Source organism: Chiroxiphia lanceolata, chromosome 1, assembly GCF_009829145.1.
Source record: "Chiroxiphia lanceolata isolate bChiLan1 chromosome 1, bChiLan1.pri, whole genome shotgun sequence".
Taxonomy (NCBI): Eukaryota; Metazoa; Chordata; class Aves; order Passeriformes; family Pipridae; genus Chiroxiphia; species Chiroxiphia lanceolata.
Window position 1 is genome coordinate 136,437,285 of NC_045637.1, and position 14,950 is coordinate 136,452,234.

General features: G+C 37.1%; 1 protein-coding gene across 1 annotated transcript in view; it reads left to right on the forward strand.

Annotated features, from left to right (window-relative positions):
- The window catches only part of PLXDC2 (plexin domain containing 2), a 253,250-nt gene that overhangs the window by 205,493 nt on the left and 32,807 nt on the right, over positions 1–14,950 (forward strand).

The following is a 14,950-nucleotide window of genomic DNA, read 5'->3' on the forward strand; positions in this document are numbered from 1 at the left end:
AGCAGCTGGAGCACAGCTGCCAAAATGGAAACTCTGCAGCTGTAGCTTCCCAAAAAATTCTTCACCCACTGACTTTCACTGACCTTCATAACAAGAATTTAACACCTGTTCTCTGAAACAAAATGCAGTATCATGGTTATTTATTGTTGTTGTGTTTTTCAACCCTAGTGATTAGGTTCAGAAATGTTATGTATAAAATGGATGCAAAATGAAATTACAAAAGGCTATTAACATTCTGAAATAGTGCAATAATTTGACACCATGTTGAAAAACTGATAAATAGCTGATGAACATGGCACAGAATTAGGAAATTGGGGTCACTTTTATAATGTGACTTAAGCTTCAACTCCTGTAGTAAGTCACTTGAAAACTAACTCTGTTCCCCATTTATCTTGCAAAAAACATTTTAGTGGAATTAGAGCTAAGTGAAATCATGTAACAGAAGACATCAAATCAAATATCTTCAAGAGAAAGAATACTTTTAGAAAACTGTTCCAGGCAAGTATGAGCAGTTCGTGATTGCTTTAGCTGATTCCTTGCTTTCAGCATTGCTTGATTTTCCTTCCATCAACAGATGTTGTAGCACTGAGTTTCTGTTGGCTTTGGTTTGAGCAAGGCCTGTTGTTTTGTGGCCAGCGTTCTTATTTCTGTTTGGATAAACTCAATTATATTGTAAAGTTCTGACTCCTATGAAGAACAGGCAAACCTTGAGATCTTTTGTGGTTTTCTATATTTTCTAAAGAACTGAGTTTCCTGAGTTCTGAAATTACTGGAAAATTTGTTTCGCTCACTGAGGCATAAATTCACTGTGGAGAACTAAGACAGTTTTATCCTTCACCTTTAGCAGGAGCAATACCAGGCATGTGGTCACACTGTGTTTCCTTCCACTTATTTCCGTGAATTTGTGGCTGCCCCCTCACAACTGACAAGGTGTAATTTACTGCTGAAAAAATATACAGTCTGAACACATCTATTCAAACAAATTTTTAATTAAGAAAATCTTACTTTTTGTTTTGCCTCTGAAGATCATACTGTGATCAAAAGATGAAACTACTATGAGGTAGTCATGCACTGTTGCCAAAAACCAGCTGGCTTCATGCTGCAGCACGGTTGTGTCTTTCATGAGGTGCAGCAGATAGACTGAACAGTTTTATTGCTATTAATTAGCCCATTACTGACAGTAGTGAGACTGTCACTTCATACAGTTTGTCTTTGGACATTGTTTGACTACCAGGAAAAGCAGGAACTCGAGAGGATTCCTTAAAAAAAGGATGGATGCAGAATAGCAAACTAAGAATATGCCTCTCTATGGGAATTTCAATAGTTTTAAAACAATCATACCATCCAATTTGCATCTATTAAGATGAACAATATTCAGTCAGTTTTTAGCAAATGGAGAATGGTGTGGAGAGTCAGAAAATAGTTCAGAATAGAAGGATCCTCTAAAGGTCATCTAGACTAACCTCCCATGCAAAGCAGAGCCAGCTGTGAGATCAGAGTGCTTTGTTCATGACTTTGTTCATCTGGGACTTGACCACTGAGGCTGTGGTCCAGTCCCCAGTACTTCTTAATCTTATACAAGATTTTACACCTTATTTTTTAACTTGTTATTTCCTCCAGAAACATGCCTTTGATGATGATGTCTGCCTCAGGCCTCATTACCTTTTTGGCCACTTTCCTCCAACTTCTGAAATGAGCAGTTTATTTTAACTATTTCAGCTCTAGAGACAAAGAGATCTAAAATACTAAGTGGTTACATATTTTGTGAAAAGAGGCAACCTGCTCTCCAAAATGTGAAGACTGAACGTTTATTTAGTTACATTTGCAGGATTATTGTGACAAGGACTTGTTCCTTTCTCAGCTTTGAAAATTTTCTGCTCCCTTCTAGTTCTGGATACTCTCTCTTGCCTTCTAGTCTAGTGCTTCTCTTTTTTTAACTTGCTGGTTTTCAGTGTGTCTATTTATTTTAGGGAGATAAAAAAATCTTATTCCATTCTCAGTGGAGATGTCCAGATCACAGGAGAATACTAAGAATCATTTGCTTCAGTACCACACTGTGGTTTTGTTCCCTTCAAAAATAAATTTGCTGTGTTAAAATGTTCTTTTTGCGTCTGATTAAGAAGCATTTGCTCAATAAGAAAATCTAATATCCTGGTTTTTCTGTGTGTCACTGCTCTTCAATCACCATCCTTGTAAATCAACAGAGACTTTTATCTCCTGTTATGATATATGTTGCTCTGCTGTGGTAGAATAAAATGAGCTTGAAAAAACAAGGGCACAGCATTAAATGAAGTATTAATTTAGACATTTCTGAAGTGCCTGGAGTACAAAGAAAATTAATATTTACTGTTCACTTTCAAGTGGGTGCTCGTAGGGCTTTTTGAAGTAGGAGTAACTCTTCTCAGTTACAAAGCTGACTGGATATGCTGGTCCAGGAAGTGAGGAGCCAAAACTATCTCTCTTGGTTGTAGGCAAAGCCCAGGGTGGGGAAGCCAATTAGCCTTTGGTGCAAAAGCCTGAAGAAGGCTTTGAACTGTCAATGACTGGTTTTCAGAGTACCAATTATCTATCAACTGATCTAGCACTCAGATTTCTACAGAGGGAGAATGCCTGTTTGGTAGTGTGGGGACCGAGGCAGTAATAAGGGTCAGATATGGCTGGAACACGCAGTGATATTCCTTCTGTGGTGCTGCAGTAGTAGTTTGGTGCTCTCAAGTGAGATCTTCCAGAGCAGCCGGCCTTCTGTGTGGGTTACAAACAAACACATACCCATTGAGAAACAAAACTCTATACTAATTCTACAAATCTTTTTTCTCAGGAACTCATTATGCCATTTATCCAGCAACATTATTACAAGGAACAACATTACTATCAGGAGCACCATCTTGGTTGTATTTTTTTCCTTGCATAAAATGTAATCCACATATTTAATCATTCACACAGCAAAGTATAGTTGTTCAGAAAAAAAATAAAATTATTTAAAACCTGTAACTGCACAAGGAAAATTGACCAGCACACTGATTGCAGAATAACTGTTCTCCCCCATGTGGGCAATCTGTTGGAATGAAAACAGCTTTATCCTGCAACAGTGGGTTGTTTCCTACCTGTAACTTCAGCCCAGCTGCTGTGCAAACTCTGCAATGGTTGGAGAGGCAGACTCACTTTGTATGTAATTCAGGGCAAAATCCTCCATTCCTGCACTCTCTACAAGCTTAAATCACCGTTTGACTTTTCATAAGGGGTCATCAAAGTATCCACTCTGAAATCCAACATGATGTGTGTCATGCAATTTTATCACAACTAAAGCAAAGGCACATCATTTTCTTTTGACTTCAACAGCTGAAGCATCCCACTAGGAGCTAATTTTTTTTAACTATGTATATTTCATAATTGTTTTATAAGTAAAACTGTTCAAAAAGAGATTAACTACAAATATGGAACCTAAGATGGTATGTCTGCAACACCGGATCTATGTCTGTAAAATGCCAGAAGTGCTTTAGCATCTGTCCCATAAGAGTCACCTGTGGCTGAAACTTGGATCATTTAGTCTTCGTTATCTCTGAATTGCTGACATGTAAAAATTGGGAGAATTCATTAATGTTAGATTTGTTTATATCATATACTTATGCTTCTGAAAATGTTTTATACTCTAGGCATTTGGTATAGCTTGCCTTTTAGAGATATCATTTTGTAGAAAAGTTTTTGGAAGCTTTAAGACAAACCTTGCTGTTATTTTATGGTTTCAGTTTGTAAAATTTGCTCACATATGCTGAAATAGTGAGTTCCCTTGGAAATATTTGAAGTTAATTGTCCAATAAATATTTTCTAGATATTGATGGTTTTATTTTAATGAGCTTCGGGAAAGTCTCAGATTTGGGCAGTGAAATGAAGCTGATATTTCAGTGCATTCAGAAATAAGCAGACAAAGAGCCCATTCTCGCAATCTGTGCAGGCTGGAGACTCATGCTTTGACTGTCTCATGCTTTACTTCATTAATGCAGGATAAAAATATCTCCTGCTCCTTGCAACATCAGCCACTTTTTGTGTGGTGCCTATACTCAAATTTTTAATCCTCAAAACTCTCTACCTTATACCGAGAGCACCCAAAACCCTAATAGCTAGATCCACAAGGAGGTTCTTTTGGCAGACTTACTTAGGTTTTCAAGGGAAATTATGCAGAATAAGAGAGCATCTTTTCACCAAAATCTGGACTTAAGAATCTAAGACCAAAAAGGTCTCTAAGGTTCAAACATTTTGTCTGAGGAAAGATCTTCAGCTGAGTCTAAGCAGGACTCGGCAGTGAAATCTGAGTCCCATGAAGTTCCTTTACTCATTAGGGTTGACACTGCCCTTTACACAAAAGTCTGTCAGTGATCAGAGAACCCCCAGAGGCATAGGAGGTAAGTGAACATGGGTCCTCTGAAAACAAGTCAGCCCTGAAGAATGGCCCATTAGATGTGCAGATCTGTAAGCCTGAGCACTGAAACTTCCTTGCATGGCTCCAGCTCAGATCACTTACACTACCCTCAGGCACTGGCTGGCTGGAGAGTCAAGGTTAACTCCTGACACTGCTGTCCAGGCAGCCCCTCTGGGGACTTTCCTGGATCTGCAAGGGAAGTGAGATTTGGCTTTGGGAGTCCCAGTTCACAAAGAGTTCTTGCTCATGTTAAGTGCTTAAATGCACTCTTGTCCTTAAAAGTCTCTGTTTTCCAGAATATGCATTGAATAATCTGGTTTGAAATCATATCAGTTTATGGTATTGACCCATAGAGTGTAAACTCCCTGTTTGAGAGGTGCCCTGAAACAGACTGTACAAATTCCAGGACTTTCTGTGTGTAGTGATGAGCCAAGACACTCCAGGCACTCTAGGAAGAGTCATCTTGCCCATGTGTGTATGCACAGCTCCCAAAGCTTCTTATGCTCTAAAGCAATCTTGAGCTAAAAAAAATATGAAAGAATCCCATTCGTGATGCATTTCACTTCAGTGTTTAATTCTGTGTGCCAACAACAGCACTAGCTATATAAATGGAAAGGTTATGGCTGGGTTTTGTGGAACATGTTCTGAGCAAAGTGAAAAATCAGAAACGTGTCTGGGAATAGTAGCAATAATGTGATTTAAGTCTTGACACTTCTAAGCTTTTATTGTTATGATCACTACTCCCATCTAAGTAGATAATAAAGAAACAAGTTGTTTTGCATTCCTTGCTGATTAGCTGGAAAGCAGGGAAGGGAGAATCTTTACCCACCTGCAGTTCTTAAGAAAACAGTGACAGTTTTCCATAGAGCCCTTATAGTAATTGAGATAAAAAATGAATGCCTATTACTTGTCTTCTGAACTTCTGAGTAAGTTTGAATTGTCTTGTTTGTTTATCCTTCCTTTAGAAGGAAATTGGAGACATGTTTAGTTAGTTTTCAAATGTGAGTTTGCATCTGGAAATTTTTAATATTAGGAAGAGGAAAAGGATTAGGTTTTTTGTTTGTTGTTCTGTATGTCCCAGCTGACAAGATCTATTTTCATAAAAACTGTGTAGTATAAATAACAATTTTATGTAATCTAAATATTTATCAGCTAAGCAAAGCATCTTTCATACAGAATTACAAAAAAAAGCACAGATATCATTATCATTCTAACTACATAAACCTCCTGATTTACAAAAGAAAATAATTAAATCCTAATAAGAAACACAGGATCCTTCTCCACACATGCCTTACTGTTTGGTATCTACATTTTCCTTAGCTTTTATTTGATAGCTGACACCACAATGAAGGTTGTAGATTCCACTACAGAAGCAGGGAAAGGCAAACCACATCACTCAACATGGTGTCATCTGCAGACTTGCTGGGGGTGCACTCAATCCCACTGTCTATGTCATTGATGAAGATATTAAACAGCACTGGTCCCAGTACAAACCCCTCAGGGACAGCACTTGAAACCACTGGGACACTGATCCTTTGACCACTGCTTTCTAGATGCAAATATCTGACCAGTTCCTCATCCTCTAAACCATCCACCCATCAAACCTATATCAATCCAATTTAGAAAGAAGGATGTTGTAGGGGACTGTGTCAGAGGCCTTACAGAATTCCAGAGAGGTGACATCCATACACCTTGCCTTGTCCACTGATGTTATCATTCCATCATAAGGCCATTAGGTTTTTCCAAAATGCTCACTTTTAAATACTTTCTCATTTTAACCATTTGAGGTTTTAATTTTCTTTGTTCCATTGCTTTAGGGCTATTTCAAACTAAAAGATGGCAGAAAGACTTGCTGATTTATACTCAAGCATTTTTTATCCGAACACTAACTGACAGTAGTGTGCTGTTATTACAAAGTTGGCTACAGTATCTTAGCCATTGAATTACAAACTAAAAAAAAAATGAGGCATTTGTATGGATTAAGTAAACCACCAGAGGGAGCATATATAATCCAATCAATGTAATAGTTTCATATACAAATGACAAGGCAAATCTCATTTTAAATGCTTAAGAAGGGCTAGAGGTTTAAAATATAGTGTATTCTGTTAAATACGTTGCATTCTATCAGTGTGTCTTACTTCATGAATTTACTGATTATACCACTGCTTCAAAAAAAAGCAAAAGAAATATGCCCAGATTTTTTGCCTGTCTGTATTCCACTACTGCAGTTCTTTGTCCTGGAGTGGTTTTATATGGAAACACAGCTACACCTAACACCTGGGTCTTAGCAGCTGGGTTGTTGAATTAGGTCAAATTTACCCTCTGATAAATGACAAATGATGTCACTACTCTTTTTCTAACCTGTATATTGCTTCTTTGCTGATTATGAAGCAATCATATTGCAAACCAGAGAATCAGAAATTATGGCTATTTGTCAGAGTTGCTCTGATTAAAATGCAACGTATTTTTCTTCTGTTTTAAAAGTTGTGTTGAAACATCAATTGATTCTTTTAATCAAGTGCAACAAATGTATCAAGAATGAATGTGTAAATTTGTCACCCCGATACATTACTGATAGGAAAGATACAATAAATAGATCTATACCTTATTGAGCAAAAAAATTGCTCCACACCCAGCTTCTTCAAATGCTTTCCGAGCTGCTTGCTCTTAATTTGACAAGCTAATTTACACTCATGGACTGCAAGAAACTGTGAGGAAATTAGCATTCAATAATTGAGAATTTTGTATGCATGGCAAGCCTGATGGGAGTAAAGTAAGAAAAGAAAGTGGCACGAAAGTGTTTAATGAACAAAGCATTGATGGTATTGTTTGATGAAAAATGCCTCACAAGAACATAGTAATAGATATTCTCAAGTGTGACGGCAGTTCTGTTTAGAAGACAGTGTAAGCTTCAGTGACCCTGAAGGTGCACATAAAAATGCATAACAGTAAAGATGTACATGTAAACTGTACATAACAGTACATTGAAAAGTACTGTTAAGGAACGTACATAATCCTGACCTCATCATATGTTTTTATTGAAAGTTAGTTTGCAGCCAGAAGAATTTGCTGTTCACTGAGATTCATATATGAATAAATAACAGATTAATAGCCTTTCTACATTTTTGCTAAGCTTGGAATTTGTTAGTAGCTGGAGTCTGTGGAATTATTATGGAATTTCTGGAATTCCCCTTGAGTACAGATTCTCTGGAATAATTCCTATGTTTAATACAAATAAGTCTTAAAAGCTCAGTCTCTGAACAGAACCCAAGTGAATATGAAGTAGCTCTTGGGGGCTTAGCACAAGTCAGAGCAAGACCAGCCAATTCACCAGATATGGGGCAGGACCCACTAGAGTAGAATCATCCCCTTGCATGGTTCAAAACAGATGACTCAGATTGCCTGAGCAATATGTGGAATACTTTTTCAAGACAAACACCTGAGCTTTTTCCTGCTCTACTAGAACTTTTACTCATGGGCTTCATTCCTTAAGTTTCTTTTCTCCACACATTCTTCTCCAGTGTACTCACTGATGTTTTCAGCAGCTCCCTAAAACTATCTTTACCCTAACATTAACAGATTGATATCTACCGATTGAATTTGAATCCTGCTTTCATACAGAAACTAGCCAGTTTTCTTACAGCTGCAGCATTAGTCACAACTTTTACGTATGCATACCTTGCTTTGTTTCCCTGAATAACTCAGAACAACATGAGTACTACAGTTATGCATATAACCGATGCAGATTTTTAAGAAGTTCAAGGCTGGGTTATAGAACTCTAAGTTGTTTCTAGAAAATAAGCAGAAGATTGCTACAATTCTCATTTCTCTGAAATCCTAATATTTCTATTAAAATATTTTCTTTTAAATCCTGGGCCTGAAGACAGGGAAGCATTTTGAAGACTCTTAATCTAGGTGTAAACACAGTGATTTATTTAAATCACATCACTCACACTACTCATGTTGTATATTGCTATTTCTTACCATATCATTTGCTTTTCAAAATTTGAGGTTGGTTTCACTAGCTAGATGCTCATAGCAACATCCTTTGCTGGAGATGTTGCTGTTTCTTCTGGAGCTTAGAAATTCTGTTCATTATCCACTCTGAAGGTTTCTGTGGTGTGCAATTTTGCAACATAACTTGAACAAGATATAGACATCACAGTTAATATGAAAAGACGACTGTCTGGACTTTTCTATGACCTTAATGTAAAGTCTGTTTCATATAGGTCTGTCAAATATGTCACATTCCTAAAGTGTTTTGTTTTAAATGCAGAAAGTAGTTATCAAAAATACAGAGGACAGTTAAGCACCTAAATCTCATTGAGAGGAGGGAAAGAAGAAATCCACCTGCTATATATACCTTGGAGAATATTTATTTTTCCTGATTAATTTGGAAAGAAGATCGGACTGATGTAGCAATCCGAAACTCGGATATCAGCAGAAAAGGATTATGTAGCAGGCCATGGACAGCAGGATCTGGGAGAAACTCCTTACTCTGAGGAACTTCCTCACAAGACCTATTGATATTTAACTATGTTGATTTGATTGGCCTGTCTCCTGCAGCAAGATATGGAAAGACTCTGATGATGTTATCAGACCATGTAGACCCCTTTGTTCTTTTCCCCCCATGTGGTTGTAGCTAAGGGAAAATATTAACCTTGTAACTGTAGCAGAAAACTGTGTAATCCTCTAGTTGGCATAATCCATCCCCTAGTTAGCATAACCCGTCCTCCTCATTAATGTGTCCTGCCCCCAAGACCCTTATATTGCGAAGCCCGTCTTCAATAACGATTCCAGTTTCTACCCCTGAACTGGGATCGGTTAGTTATTGACCTCTATGGAGTATCTGTGTTTAATTTCCGTGTTTAAATTCACAGATGCACCTAAGATACCATAGCGATAAAACACTAGAAAAATAGGTAGGTAATAGAAATCTTTCCTGTAGAAATTTCTTTTGCAATTCTTTTACACACTAGTAGTGGTTTATTTATTCTTCACTTGCCTCATTAGAACAATAAGACAAAGCCCAGTCTTTGATGAACCATTTATATCTAGAACTGTAACTTCTGTGCTGGCCATAAATCTTTCAATTTGCAACCGAGTTGAGTACAGACTTAATTCCTCATTGTTTGTTTATGCTGAGTGTGATAGCCATTACAATATGCGTTGCCCTGCTGTATTAGAGAAGCATTCCCTCTGGGATTAATTTTTTTTTTTTTTTCTGAGAGAACTACACCACATTCAGTTACACCACAGCCCTAAATTCTTTTGTGTTTGGTTTCATTTTCATCTGTTCATTTCTTACACTGATAGCTAAATTTGAATTCATACATGTTCCTATTTGATCAGTGAAAAGTAATACTCGTCCATGAAACGGTTCCACAGACATGTGCCTTAGGATGCAATTTATACATATCCTAGACATTTTAAGAAACTTGTCTCAGGCTTTTGGTCATCATTCTGTGTCCTGTGAAGGCTGTCTTAAGACAGCGTTCCTATACTAGGCATTATAGCCTGTCTGATTCCCAAATAAGTGTCTCAAGTGGTGGTCTAATGTAACTGTTAGGCTTTAAATGTATAATCCAAAGAGTAGAAAGGACACATTTCAAATAAACAGGCTTTGCTGATAACAAATTAAAAGATTTATACTTAAAAGCACTATAATAAATAAATAAATTATAATGCAAAATTGTTAGGATGTCAATTTCCATATACATGTAATGTGAAATGGGAAATATAGATAGGTGATGATTAGGTGAATACAGAACACAAATGAGAATAGAAAAAATAGGATGGTTACTTAAACAAATTACTAAAGACTACTTAAAAAAACACTGAGAGGGAAGTTGCCACCTAAGGCAAAAATTGTACCTACTTTACCTGAATTGAGAGAAAGGCCTTCAAGAAGGTTTTTACGTCTTCTGGTAGGAACCACTGCTCTATGAGGGCAAGTTCAAAGACAGAGGAATGAAGTCACGGTCTCAAACTTCTCTTTGGTTGCTCACTATAACATATCATAACAAAAAACAATGAGATAATACCTTATCATCTTGTCTACAGCATAATTTTTACCCTACTCAAATTATATTCCTGACACTCAGACCATTTCTTCCATTTCTTTTGGGTGTAAAGTCCCAGCTTATTTCTTTTTCACACCTCTGAAATTTGCTAACTTTCCTTAACCTAAATAACACTAATTTGCAAGAATTACCTTTACTTGCTAAACTACTGATCTTTTTATCCAACTGTCTCTCTGTTGATTATCATATATATTTCTTTATACTATTCTACACTAACTACTATTCCCGTGCTACTGGAAGAGTTATAAGTGAGCTGACTCTCTTTCAGTAATGAAAACAGTGGATTGTAACATAGTTCATGGTCACTACTCAAACCAAATATGGTAGGATATAAGTTTTTACTTTGGAGAGAAAAACCCATCAGAGATCTAATATGAAATTAAGGGAGGAAGAAAGAGAAAAGTTTCTCAAGAGAGCAGCTAGGCCATACAACAGCAGTTCTCCAGGTTTTGAGCCAAATATCTAGGTAAGCTGCTTCTGATTAAACAAATTAGTTTTTCTAGTCCTAACTGAATTCTGAATCAAAAAAGATAGGATAGTACTATAATAGGTTAGTTCTGTTATCTATAGTTTCTCATTTTGCAATGTTTTTATGTATTACTGTACATAGAGCAGTGTTGCTGCTATTTTGCAGTTTGTCTTACCTTCTCTTCCAACGGACTGCTTACAACAGGTGAACAACTTGGGAATTCTTTTCTTTCCCAAAAATGATGCATTAGAAAATGCTCAAATTTGACCAACCCAAGCTTTATGACTTCAGGAGAATTTGTCAGATAAGTTCAGGTACAGAAAAAGGTTCATTAATGGATCGGCAAAAATAATAATTGTGCAGTAAGTGCATTTTTTCCAATAGGTCCTCTTAGTAGAACATTAATTTAGTGAAGAATAAGGTCTCAGATTTCTTCCCTTTCGTGTCTGAGATTAATTTAATTTGTAGTTCCCGACTCCTTCCTGAACTGTCAGAAAATGTTACGTTCTGAGAAATTACTTGCTCTATATCTTTTATTAAATATTTGAAAACTTATGAGGCTATATTACAGAAGCCAGATACCACCTAACCATTGTAACCTAAATTGTTGGTGTAGATAATAATTTCCTCAACTGCACCTTTCTTTCCTTATTCCAAGTGTTTAAAAAAAAAAAAAAAAAGAAAAAGGTGAAACAGAAACTGAGAACAAAACATTTCAGGAAATGTCAAAATTCAGGACACAAATGTGGAAACAGCCCAAACTATCACACCTGACTCTAGGATACTTTATAGGATGAATGTTAATCCACTTTTTTGGAAGCATTATTTTTTTTCCCTTCATATAAGCATCCAACCCACTGCATCACCATGGAGAAATCCATCTTCCACCAATTTTTTGGTGCTGTCTTAATTTCCTTTGTTCTCATTACAAGGGAAATAAATAAAACAATGATAAAAAAATAAAATAAGTCAAGGGGTTTTTTAATTGAAGTAATCAAGATTTTTTTAATGTAAATTTTTTGCACTTAATCTAATTTTCTTTTTCTCTAATTTTTCTGTTTCATTGAAATATAATGCAGAATGGCAGCCCCAGTCACTAGTACAGATATAGTTCATCTTCCCATACCACATATGTTTTTACATAGTATTGCAAATTAAACACAGCCTGGGAAGCTTCCTGGGAATTTTAAAACTATTTTCTGTACCATTAAAAGAGTTATGATGTTTCCTGATGCAATTTCAGTCCACGCCCAGGAGCACTGTCCACAACAGTTCCCAGGAATGTTACAGGAGTTTGACTGTTCCAAGGATTACTCCCAGCTGGCAATTTACATGCAGCCTCCTTCTTTTCAAGGTTGAGAGAGTTTACTTGTTCAGACATAGGCCATTCTGTGCCAACAGCCTTCAGTGCCAAGGAACATTTCTAGCCATGTTTGTTGTACTACTGTAGACAGAATGATCACAATAGTCTTAACTGCTTTCCAGAAGTGCTAACCTCTTATGGTTGTACTCCTCAATATAACTTGAGCATCACTGAAATCATATTTGCTTCATAGCCTCCTAGATATCACTCTTTAAGGAAGGGCCATATATGAAAAGTTACTTTTTGTTAGCATATTTTAAATTTTACATATAGCTACAGACATTCCTATATAAAGTTGCCAAAAAAATTTATTTAGACAAATCTGAAATTCGCATGTCTCTTCATAAAGTTTGGATTATCTGAAATTAAAACTTGTTAAGGCAAACTGTTCAATTTCTCAGTGTAGTCTGAAGATTCTTTATAGCATACATATATTCTCAATCTTTCCAGTCACCTAAAGAGTGAGGACTCTGTAAAACCTCCATGTAGAGATATTCCCAGTTTCAGGGAAATAAGTAAAGTTTTATCTGTGTTCTTCCTTAAATATCAAGGTCTTTTATGCATCACTATGTCTTTAGTTCTCCCTACCTTTAGGTCTACTAACTCTTCCAATATCTACATTATTATAAAACATTGACAAAACCAGATTTTCCACTGGATATCAGAACTGATATTAATATGTACAATTAATTAAGAAATTGAGAAGCCCCAACAGTTCTGTAATTCTTTGGTTTTGCTGACTGTTCCTGCTCAATGTTGACTTCAGAATCTTACTCACTTTTAGATAAAAAAATGAGTTGCAATTAGGATACTAGTCTGGGAAATAAAAACTTTCTGAACTTGAGTTTCTTTGAACACAACTAATTACAGGATGATTCATGTCCTTCCCTTTTTTGCTCTCTATCTGAAGAGTTAACTGAACCATTACAACAGGTTTTTTTCTTAGCCCTAATTCACCCTTCCTTTCCACAAATGCAGAATGAATATTCAGTTTCAAAACTGTGTATGTTGCTTTGCAGAATGCTCTCCTGCTTTTTCGCATATAAACTTTGCCTTTTGTAGAGTCAGTGTAGCATAGTATGCCTCCTTTTCCTGTCACTGGTCCTGTTTCCTTCAGGTTCTTAGTCTTTTTAGGGTTCTGAATGAGATATAACAGGAGCAGTAACCTAGCCTAATTAAAACATTACTGAATTTCTCTTTCTAAAGGCTCAGATGCTGATGCCCACTAGTACTGAATCAGCCAGGTTATATATTGTATGATTGCTGCGGGTTCATGTGTCATAACAGAAATTTGAACAGCCCTATTTCAGACCATCTCTAGGCACCAGGCCACTTTCATCCTGTCCCAAGGACTCTTCTACTTCACAGAATCACAGAATCATAGATTATACCAAGTTGGAAGGCCCCCACAAGGATCATCAAGTCCAATTCCTGGCCCTGCACAGGACCCCCCCAAGAGTCACACCATGTGCCTGAGAGTATTGTCCAAACACTTGAACTCTGTCAGGCTTGGTGCTCTGACCACTTCCCTGGGGAGCCTGTTCCAGTGCCCAACCACCCTCTGGGGGACGAACCTGTTTCTGATATTCAACCTAAACCTCCCCTGACACAACTTCAGGCCATTCCCTCAGTTTCTGTCACTATTCACCACAGAGAAGAGATCAGTACCTGTCCCTCCTCTTCCCCTCACAAAGAAGTTGTAACTGCAGTGAGGTCTCCCCTCAGTCTCCTCTTCTCCAGGCTGAACAGACCTCAGCCCCTCCTCATACGGCTTCCCCTCAAGGCCCTTCACCGTCTTCGTTGCCCTCCTTTAAACACTCTCTAAAAGCTTAATATCTTTCTTATATTGAGTGACCAAAACTGCACACAATATTCAAGGTGAGGCCATATAACTGCAGAATTAATGTTATCAGTGTGGTTTTTTATAAAGGAGCAAAATCCCAGTGATAGTATATGAATAAAAAGGAGAGCATGACCAATGTGTGAATGAGATTTGTACCTTGGTGCACTCCACCTGAGGCTTGGTGTTTTTAACTGTCATTCCCAGTTCTACAATTCATATGTCTGGGAGTACTATGGAAAACATAGGACCTGTGAATTAGTGTATGCTCATCTGGTTTTCAGAAAATCTGGGCTTAACTCTAAGTTCTGTTACAAATTCTGTGTTATCTCAGCTGATTTTTTCATATCTCTGATGTTCTGTTTCCTTATCTCTAAAGCGGAAAAGGAAATACTTTCTCCAAAGGTGACCTTCATATTTTTATTTTAAAAACAAGACAAAATCAATGGGTATGTGACACTAACTATACTTCTGAGTTTGTCAGTATCAGCTGAATATTCAAAGATAGAAAAGAATTCAGTCAACCTTGTAAATGTAAGAAAGGGGGGATTAATTGTGCTAGTTACGATCACTAACCAAAGCATACTACACCCAGTAGTACTTTAGAGCTCTGCCTTGCACCCTGAGAAACTACTAGTGTGTAACAGGTAGCAATGCCAACGGATCAGAATTCCCTGCTAACTTCTGTTGCTATTAGCCCTTTATTTGTACCTGGTGCAGGTACAAATGCAGAAAGTCAAAAGCAGTGGTGAATGTAATCTAGTATTGGAGACTAATC